Source organism: Microtus pennsylvanicus, chromosome 11 (assembly GCF_037038515.1).
Source record: "Microtus pennsylvanicus isolate mMicPen1 chromosome 11, mMicPen1.hap1, whole genome shotgun sequence".
Lineage (NCBI taxonomy): Eukaryota > Metazoa > Chordata > Mammalia > Rodentia > Cricetidae > Microtus > Microtus pennsylvanicus.
In genome coordinates this window covers 3425570-3444373 of record NC_134589.1, presented here as the reverse complement: position 1 = coordinate 3444373, position 18804 = coordinate 3425570, and the positions used below count along the sequence as shown (strand labels likewise).

The following is an 18804-nucleotide window of genomic DNA, read 5'->3' as shown; positions in this document are numbered from 1 at the left end:
GGGGCTCACATCAACTCACTCTTCTTTTTAGTTAATCTACTACTTTGGGGGTGCTACAGACGAGGGCATTGCTACCCTATAGCAATAGAATGTTACAGGTCATTAAAGAACGAGAGGCGGGAGGGGGGACTACCAGAAAGTCCTAGTTCTGGCTGCATGGGGAGACTTTGGCTGGCATGAGACCCACTGAGACTCGAGAGGCAAGGACAGAGGCTCACATGGCCATTTGTCTGACCTCCACATGAGGAGCACATGTACCCTGCTCCATCCGCCCCTCCGTGAGCATGGGGATGCTATCTGTGGTCAGAAGAGCCAGGCTGATGTGCCCTGCTTTCTACTCCTCTCCAGTGAATGACTGCCTTTTCCTCAACTTACCTACACTTGAAACATTCAGAGGAACACGGGACCAGGGCCAGTTTATCAGGTTAAACTGGCATCACCACCATCCAGTTGTGGCACCGAGTGGCTGGCAGGAGACACCTGGCTTCTGAGGGAAGCAGGGGCAGCATGGGAGAGGCAAGGGTTCAGGACTCCAGAGCCACACATCCTCTGCCCACTCCTGTGGGCATACACCATCAGCATCCCACCTCCCAAACCAGCGAATGACCGTGAAGGCTCACGATGCTGCTGCTGGCTTCATTCAGTCCCAACCCTGACTGTTTGTTCCTTGTTCGAATTCTTTGCTGCCCTCTCAAGAACTTCCTTAATTAAGTCTGTCTACCATGGAAAGTGCTTAGATTTGGGGACCTTCCCAGAGGCTGTGGCTTTATCTGGTGGCAGTAGCCAGAGCCCACGAACCATGCAGTATGAAGCTGAATCCTGACACGCATGTCCTCGCTCAATCCACCACACTGGAAATGCATTTGGAGGCCATCCCGCCTGCCCACAGCAGATTTTCCAGATCCTGGCAATTGGAGCATGTTAAGGACCAGATATAGCTGTCAGGTCTGATTTCTTAAATCAAGATTTGTTTGGTGGGGCTGTCAGGAGGTAAATGGGAATGCATGGCCTGCAGGGAGAGGGATGGAAGACACCAGGGCCCTGGCCTCTCTGTGCATGCTGGGCTAGAGCCAGTTCCCACTGGGTCCAGCTCAGGGGAGGAAGGGCCTTCTGGGTAGGCAGCTGGGGAGGGGTAGCACTGGGCAGTGAACTGCACACTGCAGGGTCTGTGAGAGCAACGTCAGGTGTTGACTCACTTAGAATGCGTTGTTGCAATTTCATTTCATTTCCCCCTGAGTGTTCAGATGCTCCAGCCGCATCACATATAATTCCTCTCCTACGGAGTCCCCGCCTTCTATCCTACAGAGATTCCCGGGGCCAGTTTCTTATCAGACACAGCCATGGAGATACCTGGTACCTCTTTGTATCTTGCTGCATTTTCAGGACAGCCCTAGTGCCCGTGCATGGTAGATGACATATTCCATGACAGTTCTGAGGAGTGGGAGTAAGTGTTGGTGCAGTATAGAAGAGAGGCTGTTTGTAAATAATACATCATTAATGAGACCTGCTTAATAGATTGCCACGGAGTCCTCAGCTGTGCATCCTTCTACTTTAAATCACAGTTGGCGGGGGAAGAGACTGGGGGACTCTGAGCAGGGGCTGGAGGAGAGCAGAGGGCAGAGGCAGAATCAAGGAAAATTAGAGATTTTTGTTGCATTTAATATCAATTCACTTCACAGACTGCTGATACGGCACATTTCACAGTGGGAAATGTATGGTGCTCTCAGGCCCCAGACTCAGAAAAGAAAACACAAACAAACAAACTTTCTAGAAAAATAGCCTGCCATCAGCAACATATTAAAAATTTAACAGCTGTACCCCACCCCCGCACTCCCCCACAGAGAGAGAGAGAGAGAGAGAGAGAGAGAGAGAGAGAGAGAGAGAGAGAGAGAGAGAGAGAGAGAGAGAGAGGAGGGAGAGAGAGAGAGAGGTTTTCTGACGCCAGTGTTCTCATCTGGTCTGGGGACAGTATCTTTATGTAATAGTCACACCGAGTGCCACATCACAACACCTTTAGAGACTTTACGTGGTACCTACATGTAAAAGTGGCTCGCATGAGCATACCAGGAAAGTGCAGGGGTTCACTGACTTCACGAGAGTCATCTTCGATCTGCCTGCACCCCTTTCCCACAAGTTCTGGCTAAACTCCCAGGAAAGAGTCCAGTGGAAGATTCCAGCCCCAGACAGGACTTGCTCATCCGCCCTTTTTCTCTGTCCCTCCTCCTTTCCTTCCTCCTCTCCTTCTCCCTCCTCCTTCTCTACTCCCTTTGCCTCCCCTTCACCCTCTTCTATTTTCTTTTTATCCTCCCTCTCCTTCCTCCCCAACAGCTGTTTCTGTTTTCCTCCTGATCCTGGCCAGGGTCATGCTCTGTTTGTGATCTCCTTAACATTCCCATATCCACAAATCCTTCCTCCGAAACAGCGCGGAGTAGGGGGATGGAGTCACAGGAAGTTCCAAACGGGGATGATCTCAGAGCAGAGGTCTCTCCTTGGTAATGTGAGCCCCCAGAACCATCTCCATAGCGTCACTGGGACCCCTCCTCATCATCCCAGAAATCCCAGGACTCTAGAGCCAGGCTGGGAGCCGTCACAGAATAGGGTAGCCACAGGACAAGGTGGAAATTATCCACTGTGGGATGTGAAGCCAGCTCTGAGCCTCTTTTCATTTACAGTCAAACATCCAGTCACGTAGGCCTGCCCATGGAGCCTTGGGGACTGCCTAGAAGCCAAGCCACTGTAGGAACAAACAGGGTGACCCAGAGTCGCACGTGACTCCAGCTGCTCTTTAGAGATTGGTTTGAACTTGGCAGTGGTGGTGCACATCTTTAATCCCAGTACTTGGGAGGCAGAAGCAGGAGGATCTCTGAGTTCAAGGCCAGCCTGGTCTACAGAGCAAGTTCCAAGACAGTCAGGAATACACAAAGAAACCCTGTCTTCAAACCAAAACAAAATTGGTCTGGACCAGAAAAGCCTGCTGTCTTCTATCCAAATGGGCAAAGCAGAGAGCAGCAGCCAGTCTCTGAACCAGGAAATGAAGCATGTGTCTGGGAAAGTGGGACGATGACAGTTCTTAGTCTCGAGGCTCCCGGGGGCGGGGCACCATCAGGTAGATACACAGCACGCTACGGTCTGGTGACAGACGTTCCAGTGTGCTGATGCACACACAGTGGAAAGCCAACACAAACGGCCCCCACTCCCACTGCGCAATTCCAAGAACAATGAAAGTGACTCCAGAAGCCAGGGAAGGACCCTGGGGGCCACTATCTCTGCCAACACCTAGGTTGGAAGCCATCGGACAATGCCCTTCAGGAAGGAGCCACCTCCATACAGAGGGGACATGCTGTGGGCATTCATAAGGAATGATATGCCTCCGTGTATTCATTTGGGAGCTGGGTGGCAGGCCCCCAGAGTCAAAGAATAAGAAAATCAGCAACAGGGCAGAATACTGGGCACCAACAGTAGGCAAAGGTACATTTTAGTCAAGCTCAACCTTGAACTGCACATTCACCCGGAAGACTGGTCAGGAGTGTACATTGCTAGTGTGTGCCCAGGCAGAGGAGCAGGAGGTGGGATTTGGGGGCCGTCCCCTGGAGTGGTAACGTGGGGCTTAAATGTCTGTGTGGGTGAGACACTTCTTGCTGACAATGCCCTTGCAGGTAAGACCTGGGGCAGACAGGACTCGGTGGCCAATGCCAGCATTTCCTTTGGCAAGGTACTGAGAAAGCTCTGCTGTCACCCGGTTGTCATGTCAACCCCTCCCAGAATGAGGTGCGTTCACGGAGCAGAGCCACACCGCCATCCTGGGTCCTGTTGAAGAAGCCATCTCAGGTCTAAGCTCTCAGAAGTCCCCATCTCCGAGTCCAAGGTGCCCATTGTTGAGACCTTTGTCCCCGGCTTCTCTCAAAGTCATCACTTTGCGCGCTCAGCGCTCAGGGTTATCCAGGCCATTGTTCCCTGACACTGCCGTACTCAAGTACCCGGAGGTGAGGGAGAGCTGGGGGGCAGTGAGTGGTTTTCCTCAAGGTGGGAGCAAACCTGCTAAGCAGTACCACTGTGATGTGAACTCAGTAGCAGGGACTGACAGAAGTAAGCATATTGTCCCCACACTGGTGTCCCCATCTATAGGGCAGGCTTCTTGCCTGAGCTTCAGGCAGACTAGGAGCTCAGGGATGAGGTAGAGGCAGACACTCATAACCTGAGACCTTCATTTGGAGGCAGATACTGCCAAACCCTAGGGTAACAGAGGCAGCTGGACTCAGGAACACGGAACTGGGATGAGAGGGGAGCCTGGAGGCCCGGCTCTGTGTGCACAGACTGACAGAGGTGTCACAGCCATGGGCCAGCCCTAACCCCAGAGAAGGACTGCCTTTGGAGAAGAAACTCTTTAAGTAGGTGACTGAGTAAAAATGAGGTCAGGCAGAGCAGGTCTGACCCACTGCCATGAGAAGCTATCAAAGCCTAGACACACACACTGACGGCCAGTCACGTGAGCACACAGGGAGCTGGCAAGAAGGGAGACTGCCGCTTGCTTGCCCGTGCTCAATATCTACTCAGCAGCCACTTCAAGACTGCACACAGATTTTTATTTATCCAGCCTCGGAGGGAGCCAGCCCTGCTGACACCTCCATCTTGAGCTTCGAGCCTGCAAAACGGAGAAAATAAATGCCCGCCGCTTGAGCCACCCAGGCCGGAGCACTCCGTTAAGGCAGCGTAAGATATGGATAGAGTCCCCGGTTGGCTCAATGTCGCTCTGGGGGGTGGGGGGCTCTGAGAGTCCAGTGGAGCTGGGAAGAATAAGGAAGGAAAACACGCTCCGAGGAGAGAACATAAGTCACTCTGCTGATCCGCAGGCCCAGTAGCTAACAAATGTGTCTTTCCTTTCTTCATAGCAATGAGATAAACGCAGACACGCTGGAGGATGGAGAGCCCCTGTGTGCATGATAAACTAAAGACGAGGAGAAAGCGAGAAAGCAGAGCCAGCCCTGGAAGTAGAGGACAGGGTGTGAGTAGCTGGCTCTGTCTAAACTGATGGAGAGACAGTGTCTCCCTCAAAGACCCGTGTCATAACAGTGATGGCTGCGCCCACTGTGGTCAGCTCTCTTGTGTCTTTCTGGTCTCCAAGATACTGTTTCTAGGCTCCGGGGAAAAATACCAAGACTGACAGCAACCAAGACCTCCATGAACAGGCTGATGCTCAGAGGGACCCCACAAGACTCTGGCCCTGTCCATCACGGGCATCCACAGCTGGTTGGCAGGGACCAGCTTGATGCAAGAAGAGGGAAAGCAGCCATGTACCCCCCACAGAGAACACATCTCGAGAACAGCTGTTTTCAGAGAGCCCAGACAGAAGAGCCAACGCAGCCTATATGCTTGGCAGCCCTTCTCTTCACAGTCGTGGGGTGGGGGTGGGGGGCTGGGGTTGGGGGGACCATATCCATCAGCAGGTGAAGACACAAAGCAGGAATGCCCAACCTGTCGTCCATGGATTGAGATAGCATACGTGTTTATTTTGTGTGACACTGCCGCATGATGTCATTTATAAAGTTTATACCTAAATGCCGGGTGGATGTGCTGGTCTAGCTGTGATTTAATTGCTTGGAAGACAGAGTTAGGAAAACCTCTGGAGCAAGCTGGCTAGTTAAATTAGCCTTCTTGGTAAGCTCTGGGTTCAGGGAGAGACTCTGCCTAAAAGAGAGAAGTGTGATCAGGGAAGACTCCCATACACATACATATGTGCCCTTGCCCTTACATATATACATGCTACTACATATATATGCTTAAAAACCTCAGTGCTTTCACACATGCATACATACATACAGACATACTACACACATGTGCTAAAAGATCTCAATGTTTTAAGTAAGTTGATGATGTTGTATTGGGCCGCATTGATAGCTACCCTGAGCCACGTGTGATTGACGGGCTCCAAGTTGCTGCCACCATCCCAATGGGATACTATCTGCCATTAAAAGGAAAACACGCTGCTCTCACTAGCTAATTTCACTCTAGAAGATTATGGAGAAGCTGGACTCTTGGAATCTCTAAAATCACCAAGCCAGGTGATTGTCAAGGCTGGGAAAACAAAGGTTTTGGAGGTGGAGAGAGGAGGGGGCACCATGACAGTATGAGCGTGTTGTGCTGAAAAACGCCAAGAGTCCAGCTAGCTATGTGGAGTTGGCCACAGGCTAAAAAGTAAAAATCAAATAGCTCGTCTAGGCACTGGGTTCCCCAGGATAAGGCAACAGACAGCAGCCTTCCAGAGCAGTGCGAGCCATCAGTGTTACGGATGAGCAACCAAGGCCAGGTGATTAGAGAAGCTGCTCGTTGGTCAGCGTGGAGTCAGGAGTTTGCCTTTGGTGGTCCCAGCATCCCTCAGGGGCTGGTTAGGAAGGAAGGAGGAAATGCTGCCTGCCAGATCCTGAGCTTCCTGGGCTACGGGGGTCACCCTGACTTGCAAAGTGCACCGTAGGAGAGAGGAAAGGGCTGGTGACAGTGAGGGCCACTTTTAAAACAAGGAGGCCCTAAAGATCAATTTGTAATTCACCCGAACTCGGGGCCCGGTGGTGTAACTGTGTCAGCTGCACTGACCTTTGCTGAATGGGAGGTTTGCGTCTGTGCTGTATGAATTTCAATTCAGCAAATTAGGCTTAAAACACATATGCCCCCCTCTGAATGTAAACACACCCAAAACCTGGCTGCTGTTGCCAGCAGGGAGTATGGTTACACAGCCTGCACTGAGGCTTCACTTGGGGCAGCAGACTGGGTTTCTGGTCTTCCCTTTGTTTCTACCCGCAGGGCCTTCAGCTGGCCCTGGGGGGTGGTAGATGCTCTCATCCGGAGTGATGATGTCACTCTCTATATGGTAACAGCTATGCACCAGCAGAAGGCAAAGCTTGCAGATGCTCAGCTTCCAGCCTGAGGTTGGGTGTTTCAGTCAGTGATCTCTTCTGAGGGTTTCCTGTTTTTCTCATTAAATCATAAGTCACATGGGCTGGGGCCACTGACCAGCCCAGCGACCTCATCAACATCTATTTCTCTTTATCTCTGAGAAAGAAATGACTGCTCATTCCCTGGGAATGGTTGCTAGGAGCAGAATGTCTGATACACAGATGTGATTAAGAAAGAATTCAATTAACATCACCTTTCAGCTGACGATGGGAACATGTTGCTAAACACTGGCTGTGAGTGCCTGCATGCACATAGGTATGCCTGTGTTTGCATGTATTAGGTTGTATGTGGCTGTGTCCATAGGCCTATGTGTATGCACATGTGCATCTGAGAGTGTCAGCATGTGGGCAAGTGTTGTGCATGTGTACCTATGTGTGAAGCCATGCTTGCACATGTATGCATGCCTGATCATATGTGTGCATGTTAGTGTATATGAACATACCCCACATCAGCATCAGCATGTGTACTGAGAAAAGACCTCCATGGAGGATGGGGAAGGCTCTGGAGGTGGACAAACAGGAATGAGAGCAGAGAATTCATATGTCTTTTGAGCACGAATACCTTGGGGGAGGCTACTTTTCAAAAAATTTTAAATGTATCTGAAGACTGCTTCTAAAGTAAACTATCATCTCCTAATTCTTATTTGGAAAAATGCCTCTTCTAGGCTTTTTAAATGTGGCATAGTTTTGGAGACAGGGTCAGTGTCTGATCCTGCCTGTGTACTTCAAAAAAGGCCTGGAAGGATTGGCTACAAGATGGCACTTCCGTGCAACAAAGTAACAGAAGCGGTTATCAAGGAGCCGTAAATCGAAGCAAAGACAGCAGGCTGTGGGAAGCTGCTTTCCTGAGATGTCTCAAGAGCTAGGGAGGGAAGAAAATGTCTGGGCCACCACAGCGGCTGTGACAGCTTGTTTCACTTGTCTGCGTTTTCCAAGAAGTTTTCCAAGAAGCACCTCGGTTACTTTTCTTCTTGTGTTGTGATGAAGACATGTGAAGGGTTAACTTTGCTTTAAAGAGAGTAATCCTCAGAGCTAAAGAGATGGCTCAGCAGCTAAGAGCAAGTACTGCTCTTGCAGAAAACTGGGGTTTCATTCCCATCAACCATGAAGCCTCATGATCGCCTGTAACTCCTGCTCCGAGGGATCTGACACTTCTGGTCTCTGCAGGCACATGCATCCATGTGCATACTAACTACACACAGATTTGTAGACACACACAGATGCACATGTACTTAAATAATAAACATAAGTCTTCATAGTGATATTTTGTTTATGATCTAACAAATAAAGCTTGTCCGAAGATCAGAGTGGGGAGCTAGCCACACTAGTTAGCCATAGAGGCCAGGTAGTAATGCCACACACCCTTAATCCCAGCACTTGGGAGACAGAGGCAGATGGTTCTTTGTGAGTTCAAGGCCACCCTGGGCTACACGAGATTGAATCACTCTAAAAGAGAAACAGAACCACACAGTGGTAGCTCACATCTTTACTTCCAATACTTGGGAGTCACACACTTTTAATCCCAGCACCATGGAGGTAGAGTCAGGAGTGATATGGCTGGGCAGGGAGAGGAACATAAAGTAGGAGGAGATGGAGCTCAGGATTCAGTCTGAGGTTTCATAGAGATGGCATTCAGGCTGAGGACTGGTAGAGACAGAATACCCCATGCAGTTTGAGGATTTAGTAGAGGTAAGAACTAGTGGCTGGCTGCTCTGCTTCTCTGGTCCGTTCGCTTTCACCCCCTGGTATCTGACTCCGGGTTTTTATTAATAGGAAAAAATTAAAATTCGTGCAACAAATCTTAAGAATTAAAAATAAAGAGAGGCGTGGTCATGATGCCTCTAAACCTAGCCCTCAGGAGGCAGAGGCAAGCATAAATAACAGAAAAATGATGATTAGAAAAAAAAGCTAGCAATCCTGTCAGCAGTCTCTGGATCTCCGGGCTCCAGGGAGGCTGGTTTAAGATCATCAGGAGAGAACGAGGGATACCCACTGAAGGTCCAACCACCCTCAGCTACACACTACAGTTCTTGGGGCTCCAATGACACCCGATGACAACCAGAAAAGTCACCTACAGTGGGAACCACATTTTGGAACAAGAACACCACTATTGATGTCTACATGAGAATTCAACTCCTTCCCATGCCTGCAGTAGAGGCATCTAGCAGCTCTGGCACACTGTCCAGAGCCCTTGGTCTTAGGGTGCTGGGGACAGCTCAGCACAGCTCCGCTCTCAGATCCTGTCTGGGGAAAAGCAGTGGCTCCTCCAGGATAGGAAACATCACTCTAGCGGCTTGTCATCAGTGAGTTATCACCCCTTCCTAATGTTGGTCCTGGTGGCTCAGACGTATGAGGCAGGAGCTGATGTAGGGCTCTTGTCAGTGTGTTGGGGAGGGGATGGTGAGACCTGGGGGAGCCAGTCATCCTGGCTATCGTGAGGAGTGGCACCCAGGCATCAGTTTGAGCCTTTCTTTCTTTTCTTTTCCTCTTGTCATCCATACAGCTCCACAAAAACAGAGACAGATAGAAAATGCTAAGACTATTTGTAATGGAATAAGAAAAGCCAGTAATTTGGTGCTGCCCAGAGGGACTTGGATAGGGTTTCAGGAAGCTGAACTCCGCTGCTAAGGAATGGCTGAATTTGCACACCTCCCAGGAGGTTTGATCCAGACAGCTATGGTAACTGGCTTGGTGACCAGACAGCATGATCCTTAACATAGGAAGAGGTAGTCAAAAGCCTCCCGTGAACTCTGTCTCCTCTCCCTGGTCCCAGCACCTTCCCACTCAGTCGGTGTGGGCTAGGCAAGACCCAGGGCAGACTGCAAAGCTCTGAGCTAAACAAACTCTTAAAAGGGCAGGGAACCTCCAATGAGCCATTTTTCAGACTTTAATTCTACCGAGTGGAACTTAAAAGGCCTCTCCATTTGCTCGGCTTGCATTCCCTCTGCCCAGGGCAAACAGCCTCCCTCCAAGGAGTCAAGAACAGTCAGCAGAGAGTGCACAACCCAGCTCACCATCCAGTGCCAATCTGCTGCAGAAACCAGGGTATGTTCAGCCCTACACAGTGACGGTACAGGCCAGCAACTGGAAGACATCTGGATTTTACCATCAAAAAAGCACCCTCCGAGAGCTCAGCCGGGGTTCCGTTTGATCAGAGCAATGGCATCTACAGCCTGACTTCACTTCCAGGAACAAAGTCTAGGAAGGATCCGAGCGACACAGCTTCATGCTCTGCAGAGCATCCCCTGACGTGGGGCCTGCAGGAGAGGGGCTTTGGGCTCAGGGAACTCAGGTGTGAGCGCTGCTCTGTCAGTCATGAGCTGGGCAACCATGACCTTGCTGAGCACAGGGAGAGCATCTGGGCACCTGAGTATCAACAAGACAGAGAGATACAAGGCATTCCCTTGGCCAGAGCATGGGCGTGAAGTGATAACACCTAGGTGGGGGAGCCTGAGCTCCCCGCAGACATCTTCAACAGGCACACATTCCCAGCTCTTGGCACTGGGTCGGTCATAAGAACGGACGAAATCAGGGCAGCCCTGTGCATGCCCGAGTCCAGAGAGTGTTTCCCTGGCCCGTGCTCAGCTCCTGGCCCTCTGTTCCCACCGCATTAGTGTTTCAATCCAAGTTACCCCGACTGTAGAAGGAGGATAGGACCAGAGTAAGCCTTGCTAGGGCCACCCAGGTCCTCCCATTGCATTTTCCTGCATGCCGATGGGGAGACATCAACACTGATGAACTAGTAAGATGGAAAGTGTACATGAGGAAGATTCCCAAGGAAAGACATCCCTCCTCACGGTACTGTCATTTGAGGAAGGTCCCACCTGAGCCAGCCTCCCTCCAGTACCTCTTTGAAGCTCAGCTCCGTGGGAACCAGGCACACATTTGCCACCATGGTTCCCAACACCCACTAACCAAGGCCAGGGTATCTGGGGAGGAGGAGGAGGAGGAGGAGGATTGGCATGGTATCCCACCAGCCACACCTCTGGGATAGCCTAGGAGAGTCTGGCCCTGAGCTTTACTTTATGTTTAGTAACCTGCTTTCTCTCCTGGCATTCAGAGCACTGAGGAAACCTCAGCCAGGGCTATTCATAGGCCAAGGGCATCCCTGGGGAGAAGAATGAATTCATAGCCACAGCACAGGTGCCAAGTGTAACCAAGGCTCCCAGTTGGCCCAAGCCACACTGGGGAGTAAGGGCTGGAGCTCCGGGGCTACGCAGAGCCCATGTTCCCTCCCGCTGTCTAACCTGGCTACTTGGGCAAAGCTTTCTCCCTCCTTGGGACCCAGACCCTGCTAGAAGCAGAGCCTGTGGTCACACGGTGGGATGCCACCCTAGGTCAGACCTGGAGGGAGCCAGGAAGGAGGAAGGGAGGAGAGTTTGGCACGGCGACACGGAATATAAATGACTCTTGTAAACAGAGTTTAATAAAACGGCAGTGAGGGAATTTATGAGCAACCCAAGGATAATTAAAATTATTTATCTACTTACCTCCCTTGCTGGCTGATCAGTCTGTTAATTATCTATTATGTATATACTGATTTGCATTTTAGTGAGGGGAGGGGTAAGGGCAGGTGAACAACCCAGGGGTGAGGGGTGAGGGATTCACATGGTGGGAACAGTGCGAACACTCCTTTGGGCAGAGCAAAGCTCCCCTCTATTGACCCCTGTTCTCACAGCACTTGACCCCCCTCCCTCTGCCCACATGAGCCATACTTGGCCACCGAGAACCAGCCGCGGCAGAGTAGCAAGCACACACCTGTTTGCAGAATGGGCCACTCCTAGGACAGGTTCCCGCTGAAGAGGCCTGTGGGCCAGCTCCGGGGAAGGCTGGCCGGTTCCCCTTGGTCCTTCTGACTTTGCGCTGCATTTGAAAAGGAAAACAAGAGAATGAAATCATTTTCAACCTCCTCTCATGTCGGGGAGACATCAGACGCACATCGTCCTGTGTTCTTGATTAGAAATATCACAGGATATAGTGTGGTGTCTTTGAACACTGTGAAGGAGGAAATATTGCAGAGCAGAGGGGGGCGGGGATAACTAGGTGCTCGCTGGCTAGTCATGGCTCTCAAAGGGGAAGGTGACAACGGCAAGGTGAGAAGATGCTGTGGATTAGAGGGAGGGTGTCGGTGGGGATCAAGGTGACAAAGGAGGACCACTGATGGATGGCCCCTCTGATCTGTCTCCCGCAAGGGGCCCCTTCTCCTTGCCAGCCAGCACAGCCCTCATGTGGCTGTGTCCTTAATGTCACCTCCACTGCCAGCCTCTCAAGCACTGGGCTCAACCTCAGTGACAATGTCCTACCCCAAGGGGCCTGTAATGATGCCTTGGAGCTCAGTTAGGCTGCCCTTCCATCCAAACCTGCCAGAGTTCCTCCAAGCTAGCCACAGGCACCCTTCTTTATCCTGAGCTGTCTCTTACAGCATACAACGTGGTGCCTCTCACAGTGGCTCTCAGCTCGACATTAGAGCGTGTGGCCAAGTCCAGGGAGCCCTAGGTCCTGCATCTCTGCTGGACCATGTCAGTAATGGGTAGATCCAGGGCCACAGGATGGATTCCCAACACCCAACTTGAGAGCATTTGGAGAGGGGCCTGGTAGATGTCTAGCTGCGAGGATGGCACCTTTCTACGAGGGTTAGGTCCCCTGTGAGCAGCCTCTCCTATCCTGCATGTTGCGATAAGGTTGATGTGAGGTTTGCCCGCATCTTGACCTTGGTTTTCCAGCCTCTCTTACTCTGAGAAGTGAATGAATGGCACGGCACATGCCCATAGCCGCTCAGCAGAGCAGTCCGCGTCCACCTTCCTAAAAGTGGCTGCTTATGGGTTAGATACTTACGTTTGGGAAGGGATTTTGCACAGCGAGCAAACTCACCCAAATTAAGGACTCTTTCTTACTCCACCCCTCCCGAACTTTCCTCACCTGACCTACACCGCCTCACCTGACTCCCTCTACATCCTCCTCCTTCCTGACCTCTGCCCTCCTCTCTGAGAACTTTTCCAACAAGTTGACCTGACCTCAGGACTAGATGCTCTTCCCTGAGACCCCCAAATGTTGAACAGTGTCCCCTCACAGCGGCCCCTCTGACTTTGCACCCTGAAGTTTTCCTCTGTCCTTTTCCGCCATGTTCTCTCATGGTCACGTGACCATGGCAGGTTAGCATCATCTGTGGATTCATTGGCTTGGGCCCCGACGGCTTCCTGACAGCACACCAGGTGACCCCATGTATGCAGCACCCAGACCAACACCCACGTGCAGCAGCTCTCCACACGTGGTGAACACACGTGTTCATTCATGAATAAACAGCACAGCTGTCCTCGGCCCGTCACGGCTCCCGCCTGCGGTCTCTCGTGTGTCACGCGTGTTCCAGCTCACTTCTTCCAAAAAGCAAAAGTTGGGGGCTGAAGAGATGCCTTAGTGGATAAAGGGCCTGCCACGCAAGCATGAGGACATGAGTGTGGTCCCCACCACCAACATAAAAAGCTGGGTGCTGTAGCACACACCTGTAATCCCAGCACTGGGGAGACAGAGATAAGAAGAGACCCTGGACAGGGGCCCCGCAAGAGACTGCCTCAAAAAGTCACACTCAGGAAGATCCTGAATGTAGACCTTTGGCCTCCACACGCGCTTGCATACATGTGCATATGCGTGTACACACCAATGTACCACACACACGCACACAAAAGAAGGGCGGGCGAGTTTCTAGATATCTTGGTGGCATTTTTAAGGCTTCCAAATTAAGTCCACATTCCCAAGGAGCTAGGCTCTTCACAGTCAGCCATGCCGCTTTCCTTCAGGATTCCCAGCTTCCCACCTTCTCCACAGCTGGGTCCTTGCAAGCTTCCAAAACCCCCTTGCTGGCTAGCCTGCACAGAACCCCAGCTGTGCTCCTGGAGAGGGTTGTTACCATCTCAAGGCTTCTGCCAGCCTTCCCCCATCTATACCCTAGGGATGGTTCCTGCATTCCTGTCCCTTCTGTATTTCTGGCATTCCCGTGGGGAAAGCTCACCAGTGGCTGCCCTTTCCCACCTGTTAAGGTCCACACAACATAGGACTGAGGCTCCGAATGAGTTCTGAACTAAAAGCCCCTCCTCCACCTCCTCCATTCCTTGTGTTTTCTGCCCAGGCCTCAGCTCTCTGCTGAGGGAAAGTGCTCTGCTGTCCTCGGTAGAGTGATAATCCACCCTTATGATGCCTCGGCTTCTACAACCTCATGAGAGCTAGCAGCCTGGATCTAAAACACACAGTCAGGGCGGGGTTTTGTTACAGGAGCTCACTGTCTGGCCCATCTGGCCAGATCACAGGACTGTGGAACTTTTGATGGTCAGCTTTTGTGTCTCCCTGGCAGGGTCCCAGCCATGCATCCCAACATAATCCAGGTTTTACTTGACTGATTTGACATCTGCGATCTGTCCCCTCACGGGAGATGAGTCCCAGGGTGTGGGTGGGCCTCACTCTTAAAATGAAGAGTGAAGTGGGCTTGGCTTGAGGCTGGGCTGGCAACTCCCAATGGAGCCAGCCTGCCCTGTAGAAGCTGGGCAGACAAGTCACCTTCTCCTGAGAGCCATGAGATCAGTCATCAATCTATCTGGCCATCTGGCCAGCCCGCTCCCATTGGTTCTGTTCACTGGGCCTGTGGAGCTCTCTCTTTTAGATTGGACTCCTGGGAAGGCTGTTTCTGCCAAGAGTCTAGAAGAGCCCCCCACATGCCTGCAGGAGTTGGGGGTATGCCTCAGCAGTGGAAAAGGACATGAAAAAGTCAACATGGGGATAAGAACTTCACAGTCATAAGTCTGGAACCTGCTGGCCGTCTTGACTCTGCAAAGTTGGGCAAGGCTACAGTGAGGGCCCAGCCTGCGCGTCAGCCCCAGCCCCGAGACCATGACTTTTGCACCAGGCTCCCTAGTGGTGTCTCCCTAACCCTCTTCTGGCCCCAGCACTCTTCCCCACTTCCTGACTATGGCTTCTCAATTCTTATGATGTGCCGAAAGCTGCAACACAGAGATGCCACACCGAGCACTGTGTACTAGGGCTAACTGTGTTCAGAATCAATTCTCAGGGCTGTGGGTACCAAGGTGAGGTGGAGTCACTGAGAATGCAACATACCAGGGAAGAACCAAGAGCCAAAGAGGAGGACTGGGCTGAAAGGGGGCTCAGAAGGTTTTCCAAAAAGTAATCAAAAAGAGACAGTCAACAGAACAAGCAGTGTGTGTAATGGTCTGGCCTATCCCTTTAAGAGACAAGCCCCTCCCCCCACCCTCTCACCCTCCCAGCCCACCACTGAGGCAGGAATATCTTTCTTCTGCTTGCAATCTCCCCTGTTCCATCTCCTTCCCAAAGAGGCAGCTTCTGCCTCTCTCCCTTTTCCCATCCCCTATTTCTCTCTCTCTCTCTCTCTCTCTCTCTTCCCTTCTCCCTTTCTCCCTTCCCCCCACTAAATAAATATCCAACTTCATTCTGCATGGTGTGTGCCTATCCATGTCTCTGTCTCTAATCCACCACGTGGCTCCCTCCTGGGACTCGGCTGCCTTCATGGCCCGCCATGGCCTCATGCCCACTGCTGACACTTGGGGTCCTGCAGTGTGTCTGCCACTGCAGCCACTTGGGGACCTGTGGCATTTTATTTTCACCATAACAGTGTGCCCCCTCTTCATGGCAGGAGTATGAGTATGTGGTACATGACTAGATCATGCAAGGAAAAGGGACAAGTCTCTCTGTGTGTTCAAGTCAGGACGCCAGGCTAACAGAACAGTGTCTCAAGGTGGGCACAGATAGTACAACTTGCCCTCAGGTGACAGGTGTCTTCCTAGGCTGGGGACACTGAGATGGTAGAACAAAAGATCTCAAGCTGGGAAATCCTTGACCCCCGTAGGAAGTAAACAAACCCCAGGGGTCTCTGAAACTTGTGTACTTGAGATTTTATTGGCTAATAAACTGCCCATGCTCCCTTGAGTCTTCTCTGGATAGAGCTTAGGTGAAGACAGGGGAAGGGGGGGTGACTGCTCTGTGACCTCTGCAGCCTCCACAGTGTGACGTGGTAGCCTTCACAGTGGTCCCAGGAGGCAACCTCAGCAGAATGGTGGGAGGCTCACCACAAAACACGCAATCCGCACTTTGGTAGCACTTGAGAGTCCAGAATGGATGAGCCCGCCCCCCTGCTTCCCCTACTGGCGCTGGCCAGTTTGCTACAGCCAGCTCCCCATGGTTCCTTCTCCAACTTCTGAAATCTACTGGTCTGGCTCTTACATGGTCACACTGGCTGTCAGTGGTGGGGCAGCAGGATGACAGAGGCTTCTGCGGACTGCAAGGGCTTGCTTAGTGTAGTATCAGGCCAGGGGTATTCAGAAAGAGAAACCTCCCAGGCACAGGCCTGGCCACAGAGCACTAAAGTTTACTGTGCAGGGTTCCATGTAGCATGGCTTCCTCGGTCACTCACATCTCTGTCACCCCACCCTGAAGGTCCCAGGTGGAGCCATCCCTAGGCTGCGATCAGTGCTGTCTCGTCTGGATGTAAGGGAACAGAGAGGGGGCCTCTACAGTTCCCAAAGGGTCTGGGGACAGCCTTGAGGAAGGGGGGAGGGACAGGGCAGGTGCCTGCTGTATAAGGACTTGGATTGCTAACTACTGTGAACCACAGGAGGCCAGACCTGCAGTTCTGCTGATCCAGAACCCTGACCCCTACCACCGTGAGCTGCAAAGGGATTGGCGGTCTTAGGCTCCCAACAAAGCTACCTGGAGAGCAGGGCTTGCCCTCAAGTTCCTGAGCACACCAGAAGCCCTTGGCAATAAACCCTGCCCATCCTCCCACGGTCACATGCAAAGCCAGGTGCCCTGGTCTCTTGGGAGGCACTGACTCCAGGATCTCCAGGGATATAAGAATCCAAAGATGCTCAAAAGCTCAAGATACAGTGGTGTAATATTTGCATAAAACCTATGCAAATATCCCCTATATACATATATGTCAATTTTCACTACATTTTATTTATTATGTGTGGATGCAGATATGGATGTGTGTGCCATGGCATGCCTGTGGAAGTCAGAGGACAACATGTGGGAGCCAACACCTAGAGTCTCACGGTCGCTCTCCAAAAGACCCCCCAATGTAAGAGCTGAAAGACAGGCGTTATAGGAGTGGCCCTGAAAAGGACATCACCAGGTCATCTATCATTCTTGTAGGGGAAGGTTTCTGTGTGTGTGTGTGTGTGTGTGTGTGTGTGTGTGTATGGGTGTGTGTGTGTATGTGTGTGTGTATGTGTGTGTGTGTGTATGGGTGTGTGTGTGTATGTGTGTGTGTGTGTATGGGTGTGTGTGTGTATGTGTGTGTGTATGTGTGTGTGTGTGTATGGGTGTGTGTATGGGTGTGTGTGTGTGTGTATGTGTGTGTGTATGGGTGTGTGTGTGTGTGTGTGTGTGTGTATGGGTGTGTGTGTGTATGTGTGTGTGTATGTGTGTGTGTATGTGTGTGTGTGTGTATGGGTGTGTGTGCGTGTGTGTGTGTTACATTCATGTGTGCATATGTACACTCAGGTGTGTGGCCCCCTGCGTGCATGTGTGGCAGTTTGTGGTCAACACGAGTGCCTTCCTCTATGGGTCTTCACCTCATTGCTTGAGTCATGGTCTCTCAATGAACCTGGAGCTTGCTGACATCAAGGATAACTGCACAGTGGTCCCCGGGAATGGTCCTGTCTCCACCTCCCAGTGCTAGGACTGTAGGCACGTGCCCCTGCCCCGTGCCTGTCTGTTTGTTTTATAAATGGGTTCTGATGGTTCTAACTCAGGGTCTCACATGTGCTCTGCAAGCCCTTTAGCCCCTGAACCACTTTTCCAGACCTAGGAAGACTTTTCTTTCTTTTTCTGGTTTTTTTTTCAAGGATAAAAAGCAGTTACCAAATGGCTGCTCAGAACTGTTCTTGGTTGTGGGGGACTGTGAAGCTGGATGTGCTCAGAGGGCACTGGGGTTTATCTGGGACTCTTCATTTCTTTGTTACAACTCGGCACACTGACCATGGTGGCCCTTGTCTATGACGTCAGTATATGGGATGCTGAGAAAGAGCTGAAAGGTAAAGTCCAGACTGGGCTGTGTAGGGAAACCCTTCAGTAACACCTCCTGCCCCTGCAGGAAAGGCAGCAGGGCTGGACAGCGCCACGTTAACCAACGTGGGTGACTCGTGGAAAAAGGTACACACGTCTGAGGCTTGTCTTAGTTATCCAATTTCCCCATTTTTTTTTCTTTTTTTGGCTGTATAGCTATACCACAAGCCTTTGAGGGAAGGTGTGGGGCTTACTTATCTGCATGAGATGACAATGGCCAGAAGCATGAGGTTTTGTGCACCCAGAAGCGCAGGGGAGGCCGGGTGGTAGATTGCAACTCTAATCCTAGCACTCAGAAGGCAGAGATCTCTCTAAGCTCGAGGTCAGTCTGGTCTACATATCAAGTTCTAGGCTAGCCAGGGCTACACAGTGAGATTCTTCCATATAAACAAACAAACAAACACATAGATAGATATATAGCTAGCTAGATGGATGGATAGATAGATAGATAGATGATAGATAATAGATGGATGGATGGGTAGACAGAGATGATAGATGATAGATAGATAGATAGATAGATGATAGATAATAGATGGATGGATGGATAGACAGAGATGATAGATGATAGATAGATAGATAGATAGATAGATAGATAGATAGATAGATAGATGATAGATAATAGATGGATGGATGGATAGACAGAGATGATAGATGATAGATAGATAGATAGATAGATAGATAGATAGATAGATAGATAGATAGATAGATAGATAGATAAACGGAGCTTAGGGTCTGGCAGGTGGTTTAGTGACCAAGCAACTGGAGAACG

At 51.1% G+C, this 18804-nt stretch overlaps 1 protein-coding gene across 5 annotated transcripts in view; it reads right to left on the bottom strand.

Annotated features, from left to right (window-relative positions):
- The window catches only part of Rbfox3 (RNA binding fox-1 homolog 3), a 421435-nt gene that overhangs the window by 173715 nt on the left and 228916 nt on the right, over positions 1-18804 (bottom strand). For all 5 annotated transcript variants that reach the window (XM_075989932.1, XM_075989931.1, XM_075989935.1 and 2 more), the window contains exon 3: positions 11706-11810. The gene's annotated coding sequence lies outside the window, so the exon portion shown is untranslated. The remainder of the gene's footprint in view (positions 1-11705; positions 11811-18804) is intronic.